Raw genomic sequence first — 12,367 nt, forward strand, 5'->3', positions numbered from 1 at the left:
TGTGTGTCCATGAGTGACCCATCCATTTTATGTGAGTTCCCGTGGACACTGAATGTAAACACATGCCTCTCTTTCACTGGTATCTCCTGGTCACTGTTTTTATCACATGGTGCCCTTCTGCCAGCCAGACCATACCATGGCAGGATAATTCCATTTGTGCTATAAATTTCTACAATCTTATGAGAATCAATAGTTTAAAAATCATATTGTAAAAGTCATACTGATGTTATATGCAGCCAAACAACAGTACAGAATTAGTAAACAACTTTCTGGAGGCTTGTAGTCCTTCAGACATTCACAATTTGAAGAAGGGGGCCACGTATCCTACATTTCCGTACCCGTGTTGCAACCACCTGACCACATTCAACAAGCATAAGATTTCTTACAAAAGCCTGATTTCCTTCCAAAACAATCTGCCTTAAAAAAAAAAAACCCCAAAACTTAATTATTTCTTTTACTTCATTCAATAGACCTCAAATTATGTTTGTTTTTTTTAATAAGTTTGACTCATTTTCATATTAAATTGCTTGATCATTTCTTTTAAGTTAGCGAGGAGTTTCTGTGCTTTGAAGTACAGTTTTTGGCTTTTTTGTTCCCTTTGGATATGACAAACTATTTCATTGTCTAGAGAATTGGGGATAAACTGGATCAGAGAGGCAGAAAAAGTGGCGCTCAGGGACATGATTTCTAAATAACAATTCCCATGTGAATGCTCCTACAGCATTTCCCTCTTACTCTTGTTTTTGTGTTGGTGTTTTTGTTGTGGTCTGGACTGGGGCAAAAAATGAAACAGTAGATCCAGATGTGAAATACATCTTTTGAAACTGATGTAGGTGTGTGTATATGTGTGTGTGTGTAATAAAGGGCAGTAAAGTCTGAGAATGTTCCTCTAGTGAAAGACCTCCAGATAAGAAAAGGTGAGGTGTAAGGATGGTAATTTACTACTGAAACCCATCCTATGTGCCTAACCATTAAACAGCTTCTTCATGAAAGCACATCTTTTCTATTACATAAATGATGACTTTGGCAGATTTTCAGATTTAAGTTACTGCATTGTGGGTCTTAATTTCCGTAATTTAAGAGAGTGTGTCATGATCCCCCCAAAGCAAGAACTTCAGGGTCAATGATCTGAGCTCAGGTCTCACATTAGCTGTTGACCTTGAACAAGTAATTTTCCCTTTCAGTTTCTCCATAAAGCAGAAAAAACAAAACCTACTTCCACAGTAATTGTGAGTGTTAAATAAGATTACGTACATAGCACAGAGTGCTGGGCCCACTTGGAATGTTCCATAGCTCATAAGCAGGTGAAAAGTCTTCTCTAGTCCACCCCATTCCCAGAGAACACCCACAAAGCTGTCCAAGTGCACAATGGTGCTCTCTGCTGGTGAGGCAGGTAACCCCAAAGCAGGAAGTTTTGCAGCTTTCAGATTTAGCTGTGCTTATTACTAAATATCTCAACAACAAATCAGTTTTTACCCTTATATAATACCTTGTACTCCATGGATATTTAATTTTTTCAAATGTCAGCTGATTGACTTGACCTAGTTGGATAATACTGGCAACCAATGCACAGTGTTCTACTAGACTGTAAACTTCATGGAGCAGGCACCAGATGTGTTTTACTCACTACCCTTGTCTCCAGAATTTAACACAGTTCTCCATACCTCATAGACAGTCAATGAATATTTTGCTGAGTGACTGAAGTAATGAGTCCAGACACAGCCTAAGAAGATGGAGTGACTTGATCTTTTAATGTTTTTGCCTATGAAACAATAAAGAATTCTCTGTAAAATCCACTTTTCCATGCTTTAATAGGATCAGAGAAGGAGACTGTTAATGGCTTTCTTTACTGCCCCAATATGATTGTTGCTATTTTTTCACTGTATGTCATTAGGTAGACCTGGGTTTCTATCTTCACTTTGAGGCAAGTCATGGATTACAGCCTCTTTGGTTTTTATCTTTTTTCCAAACCAAAACATCACTCCTTTACTTCCTGACTCTTTTCATGAGGGACAGGACAGTACAAGTAGACTTTGAGTGAAACAAATTCTACAATGGTCACCATCAGAGAACATTTATTGAAATACTTACCACAAAGGGATCAGTAATGAAGAACTCTGGTGACTCTTGGGCTACTGAGTGGCTGACATATGTTCTATCCTACACAAGAGAACCATGTCAGAGGGCACTGGCAAGAATTGATATTTTTTAAATGTTCCCCACTGCACCACCAGCCAGGATGTGTGTAACTGAGTCAGAGGCCAGAAGAGCCGGAGGAAAAGGAAGGAAGCAGGGTGTGTTAGCCACATGACTAAAGTGATAGGGCATATGTTCTTAAGCAGGAAAAGACGTGTAGGCTGGACAAAAATGTAAACACTAATGGCATTTGGAGTACTCAAGAGAACTGGGAATAAAAAGCTCTGTGAGTCTGGGGAAAAGAAAGGGTGGCTTTGATGAGGAACAGATTTTTGACTGCAGCGGGGTTGCCATCTCTTGTGGTTGCCAAAAGAATATTTAAAGAAAAAAGCAGAGGGTGTTCTTTGCTTAGAGGTGGCCTGTAAGGGGAAGAATTCTAAAGGTCTTCAAATTGAAGGAGAAGACACCATTAAGAATCTTTAATGGAACCAATAAGTCTAGTCAGTAGCCACCAAATGCTGCCAGGCCATTTCAGCAACGACTGGATCTCTAGTTTGGTGACGGACCATCTCTGCAGAGAAGATGCAGCTGAGGAGTCTGGGAGATGCCACTCACCAGATAAACAGGGTGGCTGGGTGGGCTCGTTAACCAGTGGGTTATCTTTGATCTGAGTCTTATAGTGGGCCTTCACAGCCTCAGAGGAAGAACAGATAATTAGCTCTTTCAGAGCTGATCATCCCTTGAGGACTGAGGGAAGCAGCACGATTCTGCAGTTAGAAAGTATCTTCTGGGGCTCACTTCACATCTGCCTGAGTAGGAATACATTCAGGCCGTGTGAACAAGGGAAAAGAGCCCAGCAGCGGGGTTCAGAGGGTCTGGGTGTTATTGCAGCTCACCTACTAACTAGCTTTGTGACCTTAGGCGGATCATTAGACCTTTCCGCATTTCAGTTTCCACACTCAGAGAGTGGAACCCAATAATTCTACAGACCCTCCCTTTTTGAATCTCCATGATTCTATGGTTTATAGCGAGGTCATAAACTAAGTTCCACTCCTGCCTCTCTGTATAAACTTGGGCAAGATTTTATTCCACTCAGTGCCTCAGTTTCCTCATCTATGAAATTGAGTTAATTATACTAGTTTTATGGTAGTTTGAGAACTTACAGATAAAAGGCATTAGGCAAATGTTAGCTATCATAAAAGCCTTAAAGGCAATGATAGTAACTTAACTTTTCAACATCTTATTTCCAATTGAAAATGAGTTCCTGGTAGTTTTCACTTGAGTAGATATTATTCACTTTTATCTTGCCACGATTTTGACCTGCTCACTCAAATCTGCTCTGGTCAGTTTGAATTGGTTCACTTGCCCCTTTCATTTCCTCCTGCGAGCTCTCCTGCTGTGGTGACTGTCTCCTGTAGAGGAGCTCATGGAGCAGTGGTTTGAGTTGGGACCTGGCATTGCAAAGACCTGGCTTCTAGTTCTAGCTCTGACATTAGTCTGTGTGACCCTGAGCAAGTCATGTCATTTGCTTGAGCCTCATGTCCTGGTCTTCAAAAGACAAGGTCTTTTCATTTCAACGAAATGAAGGTCAGATCATTTCAATGGTACCAGCCAGCACCAAAGTATGATCAAAAAAGTGTCTGAAGGCTGAAGGCAATGGAGAAAAGGATGAGGCACAAATAATGTATGTGGTGTGCTCAATCTTATAAACCCCTCAGAGTGGAATTTATAATGCCCCAAATTGTGGTGCTCAGAGTAACTTACTATGCAATCCTTTGTGGCAGTGTTAAAGTTTTAGTTCTTGAAATGTTATTAGTGTGCTTTGGTGATAATTATATTTGTATAAATCTAATCCCAACTATGAGAATACACACTGCTCTTTCTGTGGAAATGGTAAAAGAAGAAGAAGGAAAGAGGGAATAGAATCTTGGGATTTATACATGTCATCTTGCAGTTTGGATTCAGGTGTACTTGTATTTAGAGCAAATAAGTTGTACTTAAAACAGAAAACAACCGTGTTTATCTTTGAATGTCTGTGGTGGAGAGTACTCAGTTGGTTTTCTCTCTCTGAAGCCATCTGCCCCCATCTGAAGTGTTGGTCTGTGCTTTCAGCCACTCACTGGCTTTTGTGTCTTTCATAAGTTCTGCCATGCACCAAGCACAGGCTTGGTGGTTTCCTTTGGGTTTTCTAGAGTTGTTCTTACTAGTGAGGCAGAAAGACCTCTCTTCCCAGCCTGCATTTTTAGCTGTAGATTGGAATTTTTGTATGTGGCTTTCTTCCCTTGCCATTAGATGAAATGTCCCTACTATATATCCTCTGTAATTGCCGGAGGTGCTGGACTATTCCCTCAAAACAGGCACCCCCAGTTTCTCTACGATAGGGAGCCAGGGCTGCTCTAGGCTCTATTTGTGCCTTTACACAGAATGTGCTGCTCAAGAATCTCTCCAGGGTTGACCAGAAAGTCTTTCTGATGCCAGATCAGGGATTTCATAGGTGTCAATCACTGTTGCTCCCCGCCCCCTCTTCCTGCTCCCCTATACATAACACAGGAAAGGCCCTGTGACCTCTAGTGGGAGATCCTCTGTCAAATCTTACATGACAGGAGACATTCCCAAACCCTCAATTTCACTCTAGAAGTTCTATCTGGAGACTTAGCAATTTGCTTGATGTTTTCTTCTTGCTTAATATTCTCTTTTGGAAAATCACGACACTGAAGAATGTTTCTGATGTTCTTGTGGAGGAAGAGATTTCATTGGTTCATAATTAAAATATCCACCATTTCTTAAAACTCAATGTTCAAAAGTTGAAATTACATTGTTTTACAGCACTGATGTAAGTCTATCATTGGATTGCACCACCTCAAGAGCAAAAAACCTGAGGATATGGTGAATTGCTAAACTGTTGGAATATAAAAACTATTTTCAGGGCTGGTTGGTTAGCTCAGTTGGTTAGAGTGTGGTGTTGATAACACCAAGGTCAAGGATTCGAATCTGCTTACTGACCAGCTGCCAAAAAATCCCCCCCCCAAAACTATTTTCATTATATTGACTGAGTTGAAATATAGAATATTAGCAGCCAGAGAAAGGTGAAGAATTGTATTGATTAGGACTCCTTTGGTTGTAAGTGACAGAGACTCTAAACTTCAAAGACTTAAGCAAAGAAGTGGTCTATAAGACTCATAACCAAATCTCAGAAAGGCAACCACGCAGCTGACCTCAGCATCAACCAGATCCAGGAACCTGAACACCATTAGCAATCTTTCCTCTCCTTCTCTTCCCTCATCTTGGCTTCTGCCTCAGGCCTGGCTTTTTGATCACTAGTTCTTTCACAAGTTGGGGGACATGAGGACAGGCAGCTCTGGGACCACATCCTTGTGACTAGAGTTCCAAAGGGAAAAAATAAATATACACACTTAGTAAGACCAATGCCAGGGAAAGGCTTGGGTTGGCCCTACTTGGGCCCCATGCTCACCACGGGCTTGTCCTTGTGGTTGAGTAGATGGAGTGCTCATAGTAGCACCGGGTTTATATGACATGTGTACAGTGGTCATTGGGGTGGTGGAGAGAGAGGAGCAGTTTATCAAAGTGAAAATGGGGGCAGGTGTTATTACCAAAATAAAGAGGAAGGGGCTCTGGGCAGCCCTAAACAACAGTTATATAGAGAAGCAGGAGTGGCACTTAGCCTACGACGTTGCTATGAAACACACAATTATGGAGGTTTGAAATGTAAGGGTCCATAGTAATTACCTGCTTCCACCCTCCAAGTGTGGAAACTGAGGTCTGGAAAGGTCTGATGGTCCTCTTAAGATTGCAGACCACAGATATCTACTCTACGGGGTCAAGGACTGTTAGCAGTGTTCCTCTACAGCTTGAGTTAAATTTCCAACTAAATTTTTCATCTAAAATGCATACTTGGAAGATTTGAATTCCTACCAATTTCCAGTGTGGCATAAGAGTAAAGGAGACGATACGGCCGTTAACATTTACTGGACATTTGCCTACTTTTATCTCATCTATAGAAAGATGGCTATTGTCTGGCAGCGGGAATGGTTTAGCTAACAAAATTCTGATAAACTTGACTTCAAAAACAGAATAGAAATGTAGATGAATCATTTAGAAAATGTAAACTGAAGTATTTAAATTACATAATAAAAAACCTGTATTAACACTGACATCACTTCAGTAATTTCCGATTTATTTCTTAGTTATCCTTGATGTGAGATAATTGAAAATAAAATGTTCCTAGTAAATAATTAAGCATACAAGTTGTATTTTATGTGCAGTTTATTTATTTATTGAGTCTTTTTGTTTTTTTTAAGTTGTGATAAAATAAATATAACATAAGGATTGCCATTTTAAGCATATTAAAACATATAATTGTGTGGAATTAATTGCATTCACAATGCTGTGTGACCACTATCTCTATTTCCAAAACTTTTTCGTCATCCTAAACATAGACTCTATACCCATTAAGCAATAACTTATCATTCCTTCCTCTTCCTGTTTCTGGTAACCTCTAATCTACTACTGTCTATGAATTTTTTTTTCTTTTTAGTTCTTTTTTTTATTAATTTGCTCATGATAATTGTATATATTTGTGGAGTACAGTATGATATTTGGGTACATTTATACAAAGTGCGATGATTAATCAGGATAATTAGCATATCTATCACCTCAAACATTTGTCACCTCTTCGAGATGAAAGCATTCAACATCCTCTCAACTAGCTACTAGGAGTCATACAGTAATCTGTTGTTGACTAGTCTCTCTATATTGCTGTAGCGCATTATTACAAGATTATTTCTAACCTACGGGCTCTGTCTTCATGACTGGGTCTCAAAGGATTTGATTCTGTCAAATAAGTTAAAATGCTTAATAGTTATGGTTTGGAGATTCCAGATGTCATGCATTGTACATCAGAAATTCAGGCTCACTATTGGAATATTTTTAGCCAAACAGAACTGAGTTTAAATTCTGGATCTGCCACATATTAGCTCAGTGATCTTGGGCAATATTGCCAAGTTCTCATCTATAATATGGACATAGTAAGAGCTATCTGTTAGGCTCAATGGAGGACTTAGTGAGATCAGATATGAAAAGGTGCCTCTCCTGTATTAGTCCTCAGCATATATTAGTTTCTTTCTCATTTCTCGTAATCAGGACAAAAGCCTTTAGTTAAGCAAAGAATTATGTATGGGAAAAACTATTCTCTTAAATCAAACATCAGCCAAAGTTTGAGCTAATGCATGAAGACAGCGTCTAATGTCTTTTGTATGAAAAGACAGTGTGTAAGACGTATTATATACTCTTTAATAGCGTACTGAATTTGTTCAAAATAAATCAACTGTCTCTAAAGTTACCATGAAACAATAATCATGCAATATCTAAATACACTCTGAAACAGTAATAAGTATGGGTACTGTTATAAGTACTATTATTAATAATGATAATACTGGTAAAAGGAAAAACAGCCAAGCAGGAATAAGTGGAGGAGGTTTCATGTTGTGACTTATGCTGATTCCATAGGTAAGGAAATAGAAGGCGGAATAGATATGATGTGAAAAATTGGAACAGGTAACCATCCTATTTCTAATCTTTGGTCAGGGCAACCTCCAGAGTCTGTCTTTGCCAAGGTGACTGTGATGATAATAAAAATCACCTTGGGGTGCCTGAGGGGCACTCAGGTGAGGCTGTCAGGTTGGGGTGGGCAGATAGATACTGGCCTGCAGAGTGCGGAAGAGCCTGGTCCACGCTGAAGATGAAGATTCGGGCACCTTCAGCTACGCTTGCTAATGGAAGCGGCCCTTGCAGACAGGCACTGCATGTCTCATGGGATCACAGTCAGCAGTCCTGAAGCTGGAAACAACTGCTATTGATTACTGTCCAGGGCCCCGGGCAGGAGAAGGTCTCTGCATCTGTGGATTGTAACCACATCCTTTTACGATCCTGAAAGACAGGAACACATAGGCAGCAAGGATAGACCCTTTGACCTGTAGTCTGAAGTCAAATGGTTCAGGAAAGAGGAAGGCTTTACCATCCTAGGTCAGGACGGCAAGAAAGGGTAGATTTTTGTTAAAACTAACAGCATGTCAAATATGGGCAGGCTGTTTATAATAGTCATGGCGATTACGTTGGGGGAGCGGGGCAGAGAGAAGTGTAGGGAGTGGGCTCGTGTGAAGGCAGCGGCACCCCCGCCTGTCACTTATTCATTCTGCTTCCACATCACCCGTGTTTGATGATTCGTGTTGGGTGCAGAGATTTCATCAGAATTGGGCTGCGCTCACTTTTTGGTGCCAGTTACTTGAAGCAGTTAATATGTTTATGGATAATGTCTCCTTACAGCCTTTTAAGTGGCATTCCAGACCCCCTGCATCACTTGGATAATAACACACCTGTCGGTGACTCACGCAGCGCGCACCCTCGGCCGTCCTCACCGGCTGCTCTTCAAACAGCCTCCACGGCCATCTGCCTTTGTGCCGGTGTCGTTGTGCCATAAAACACGACGGTGTCTGAGCGCCGGCTGCCCTCCCCACGCCGCACCCAGCCCACTCCCTTCGCAGCGCCCAGGACGTCTGGCAGGTGCTCGTGTCATGCCGTTGGCCCAGCCTGGGACTGAGCCGGGGAGGGCCCGGCTGCCCCCCCGCCCCCCGGGCTTCGGGGCTCTGTTTAGAAGTTTTATTACGTGGGAATGCTGTGGCTCAGGGGTTTGGGAAAGGGACGGTAAAGGCTGCCTCAGGGTCTTGGGCTGAGCCTGGGAGTCGCCCCACTCTGGCCAGAATCCAGCCCCGCTGGGTAATAGCCGGATGTGATTAGCAGTGGCAGGAGGCTGTGTGAAGGGGTGTGAAATGCAACTGGAGGCGCTATCCAGATCCTGGGGAACAAGTGTCGTCCCATGTCTAATAACGCTCTCACACATGGCAGGCGCACAGACAAGCCAAAAATAAAATTGCTCTGGAAGCCGTGGATCCTTTTTTGCCCAGAGTAGAGGCCACGTTATGGGAAGGAAATGTTAGGAGTGCTGGGGAAAGAAACAAACTGACTTAATGCAAGTTTACGTATATTACAATAAGATAAATCTTGCAAGTAATTGGGCAAATAAATTTTAACACACTATTGCTAGAATGTAAATCTCCCGGTGAGATGACTAGTTTCGAAGTGCTACATTTGTATTATCACCAAAACTTGATAAATCTCTAATTGGGTTATTTTTAAATCACAGGACGTTCTGAGAATCATTTTACTGGATGCTCTTTGGTCCTGACATATACATACACCTGTCCGGGACACAGGTGTGTATGTGTGTATTTTCACCATTCCCACTGTATCAATCATGCTCACCTCTGATTTACAAAAGACAGAATATCTGATCTGTTATGTATTATTCTTAGGCAACTTCTAAGGATAATGACCTAAAATATAATATGTGCATTTCTTGTAGTACTAGGCTAAGCCTATCATAAATATTGATATTATTGTTTCAGTGTTTATAATGATACATCAGAAATTTCACTGTTTGTTTTCACAACCTTGTTTGTTCTTTTACAACCCTGTTTACTCAGGAGTAGCAAAGCATAGGAAAATGTTGGAGAATGTATTCTAAATGTCAATAGTAGTTAATTCTAGAAGGAGCTCGAGATTACAAGTGACTTTTATTTTTGTGTCATTTTTGTCTTTCTCTCTGTTCCAAATGTTTCCACAATAAGAGCAACTTATATTTGTTGAGTGCTTTCTCTAGGCCAGGTTCTGTGCTAAGTCTTTTATGTTCATTATCACATAATATCTTCACAATAGCTCTATAAGAGAGATCCTATTGTTACTCTTACTTTACACATGAAGAAATTAAAGTTTAAAGAGTTTAAAAAAAATTGTCTGAGGATTCGTAAGTGGTAGGACTCAGGATTCAAACCCATGTATATCTGATTCGAGAACTTGGGTTATTAATGTCTGTGCTAAACCTCCTTTCTTTCATAACCAGAAACACACACATATATTTTGATTCTAAAAATAATCAGTAAAATCCACTATTACATCTAGCATGTAACTTGCATGACAAATATATGTACAACCAAATTTCCAAGTGTCTATACTAAGGCTACAGTCTACCAGCTGATTAAGAAAAAAAAAAGATTTATTTAAATTGAGGCTCCCCATTTTTAATCAGCTTAAAAATGTTATTTGATCATAATGTCCACTTGCATGAAATTTTGAAATATATTAGAAAAAGAGAATTAGGAAATACGCATAGAAATTATTCAAATAATAAAAAATTAATCTTTAGGAAATGACACTGTAAATTGGGTTGTTTTTGCTTTTTGTTTTTGTTTTTGTTTTTTCTGCCTGAAGAAGAAAAGTCTGTAGGAAGATTAAACCACAGTTTGAAATAAAGGAAGAACTATGGTGTGGTTAGTGGGAGCAGCTGTTCTTCAGTTTCAAACCACATCTGGAATATTATGTTCAGTTCTGGGTACCACATTTTAAGAGAGACCTTGATCAACTGGAGTGTGTCAGATATGGATGAACATGATGAGGTGTACCTAGAAACAGCAGCATATGAGTTACAGTTACAGAAACTCTGGTTGCTCCAGGGAAAAGGTGTGGGGGAGACAAAAGATCTGGGTTCAAAGCTATGAAGGTCTGTCATGTTGAAGAGGGATTAGACTTTTTCTGTATTATGCTGCAGGGTAGAACCAAGACCAATGAGGTCAGATGATAGTTCAATATGAAAGGAAATTCAGAGCCTAATAGAATAGGCTGCAACTGGACTAATGAGGGTCCCTGGGACTAGTCAAACAGAAAGAAGAATGTCTGATTCTTAGATGCTAGAGTTTTATTAGTCAATTTTAAAGAAATGGGAGGCAACTTCTTTTAGGGAATGATTTGAGGATGGTTTTTTGTTTTTGTCAGAAACCAGTAATACACCCTTTATAATCTTTTGGTCCTCTTCTGCCACATGCATTTATTCCTTTGTTCAATAAACATGTTTCCAAAATTATATGACATTGTGCTGCCCTCTGGAAATTTACCTTTAAGCAATGAAAATTTTCCCTTTTCATAATTGTTTATTTAACATAATTCACTAGGAGAAAATAGAAGGGGGAGTGAAAAAAAAAAAACCCCAAAAGTTCACAAATCTTTGAAAATGAATAGATATTTTTTTAGACGAGCTTGGACAGATAGTGTGAGATCTAGATCTGTTCTCAGTAAAAAGTTTAACATCCAATGTGACCTTAAGTAAGTTAAGTTACTTAAGTTCTCTGTGCCTCAGTTCCTTCATCAGTAAAATGGATGTAATAACTCTTGCCTCATGGCTCTTATGGGAATTATTGAGTTAATGTCTGCCCAGTTCTTTGAGGTCCTTGGATGAAAGGTGTTATATAAATAGTAGGTATCATTTATTAACATTTAATAACCATATCTATACTTAGATACTAAGTGTCCTAAGAAACAAAAGCTGTTATAAGCTACAGAAAAGCTTTCAAAGGCTGCTTCACAAGTGTCTGTGAAGACAAAAGCTAAAATTACCAAGAGACCTTTGTTTCTTATGGTCAGCTTAAAAATTGCAGTCCTATGGATTCAAATTGATATTTAGCTATAGATTCAAGGGATGCTTTTTATTTTATTTTATGTGGGTTTTTTTTGTTGTTGTTTGTTTGTTTTTTGCAACTGGCTGGTGTGGGGATCTGAACCCTTGACCTTGGTGTTACCAGCACCACGCTCTCCCAATTGAGCTAACCAGCCAGCCCCAAGGGATACTTTTTAGAGCATTTTTGCTGTCTTCAAACTAGTTTTCATTACTATTTTTAAACTAGGTAATTTTGGAATCTTCGAATTACTTCATTTTTCTTATCTAATTATATCCTCAGTGGAAACTTCTCAGTACTTACATACGTGAAATGTTGTAGTTTTTAAGCTTTTTTCCTCTTGAGAACAGCAGCTTTTATCCCTAATGCAGGAAGAACACAAGAATGGCCGTCGACCCTGGTGAAGCTGTAGAGATTGCATGGCTTCTACCCTCCTCCTGGTGTTCACAGCTCACGGCTTCAACACCCTACCGGACTCATCTCCCTTTACTCCTTGTGTTTATCAGAAAAGGCAGAAATTGGTGGGGAGCTGGAAAGACGGGGGTCCTTCTTTGATCTCAGATGACAGACTTACAGATAGACATTTGTCTTGCTTCTTCCTGTTGTTGTTGTTGTTTGGCTGGCATGAGGATCCAAACCCATGCAGATAA

The 12,367-nt window shown here is 40.0% G+C and overlaps 1 non-coding gene across 1 annotated transcript; it reads right to left on the reverse strand.

The window, feature by feature from the left end:
• Positions 1-11,800: 11,800 nt before the first annotated feature.
• TRNAT-GGU (transfer RNA threonine (anticodon GGU)) lies at positions 11,801-11,874 on the reverse strand. The gene has a single exon. It is a non-coding gene; the product is annotated as a tRNA-Thr (tRNA).
• Positions 11,875-12,367: the final 493 nt, after the last annotated feature.

Source organism: Cynocephalus volans, chromosome 9 (genome assembly GCF_027409185.1).
Source record: "Cynocephalus volans isolate mCynVol1 chromosome 9, mCynVol1.pri, whole genome shotgun sequence".
In the NCBI taxonomy this organism is placed as follows: domain Eukaryota; kingdom Metazoa; phylum Chordata; class Mammalia; order Dermoptera; family Cynocephalidae; genus Cynocephalus; species Cynocephalus volans.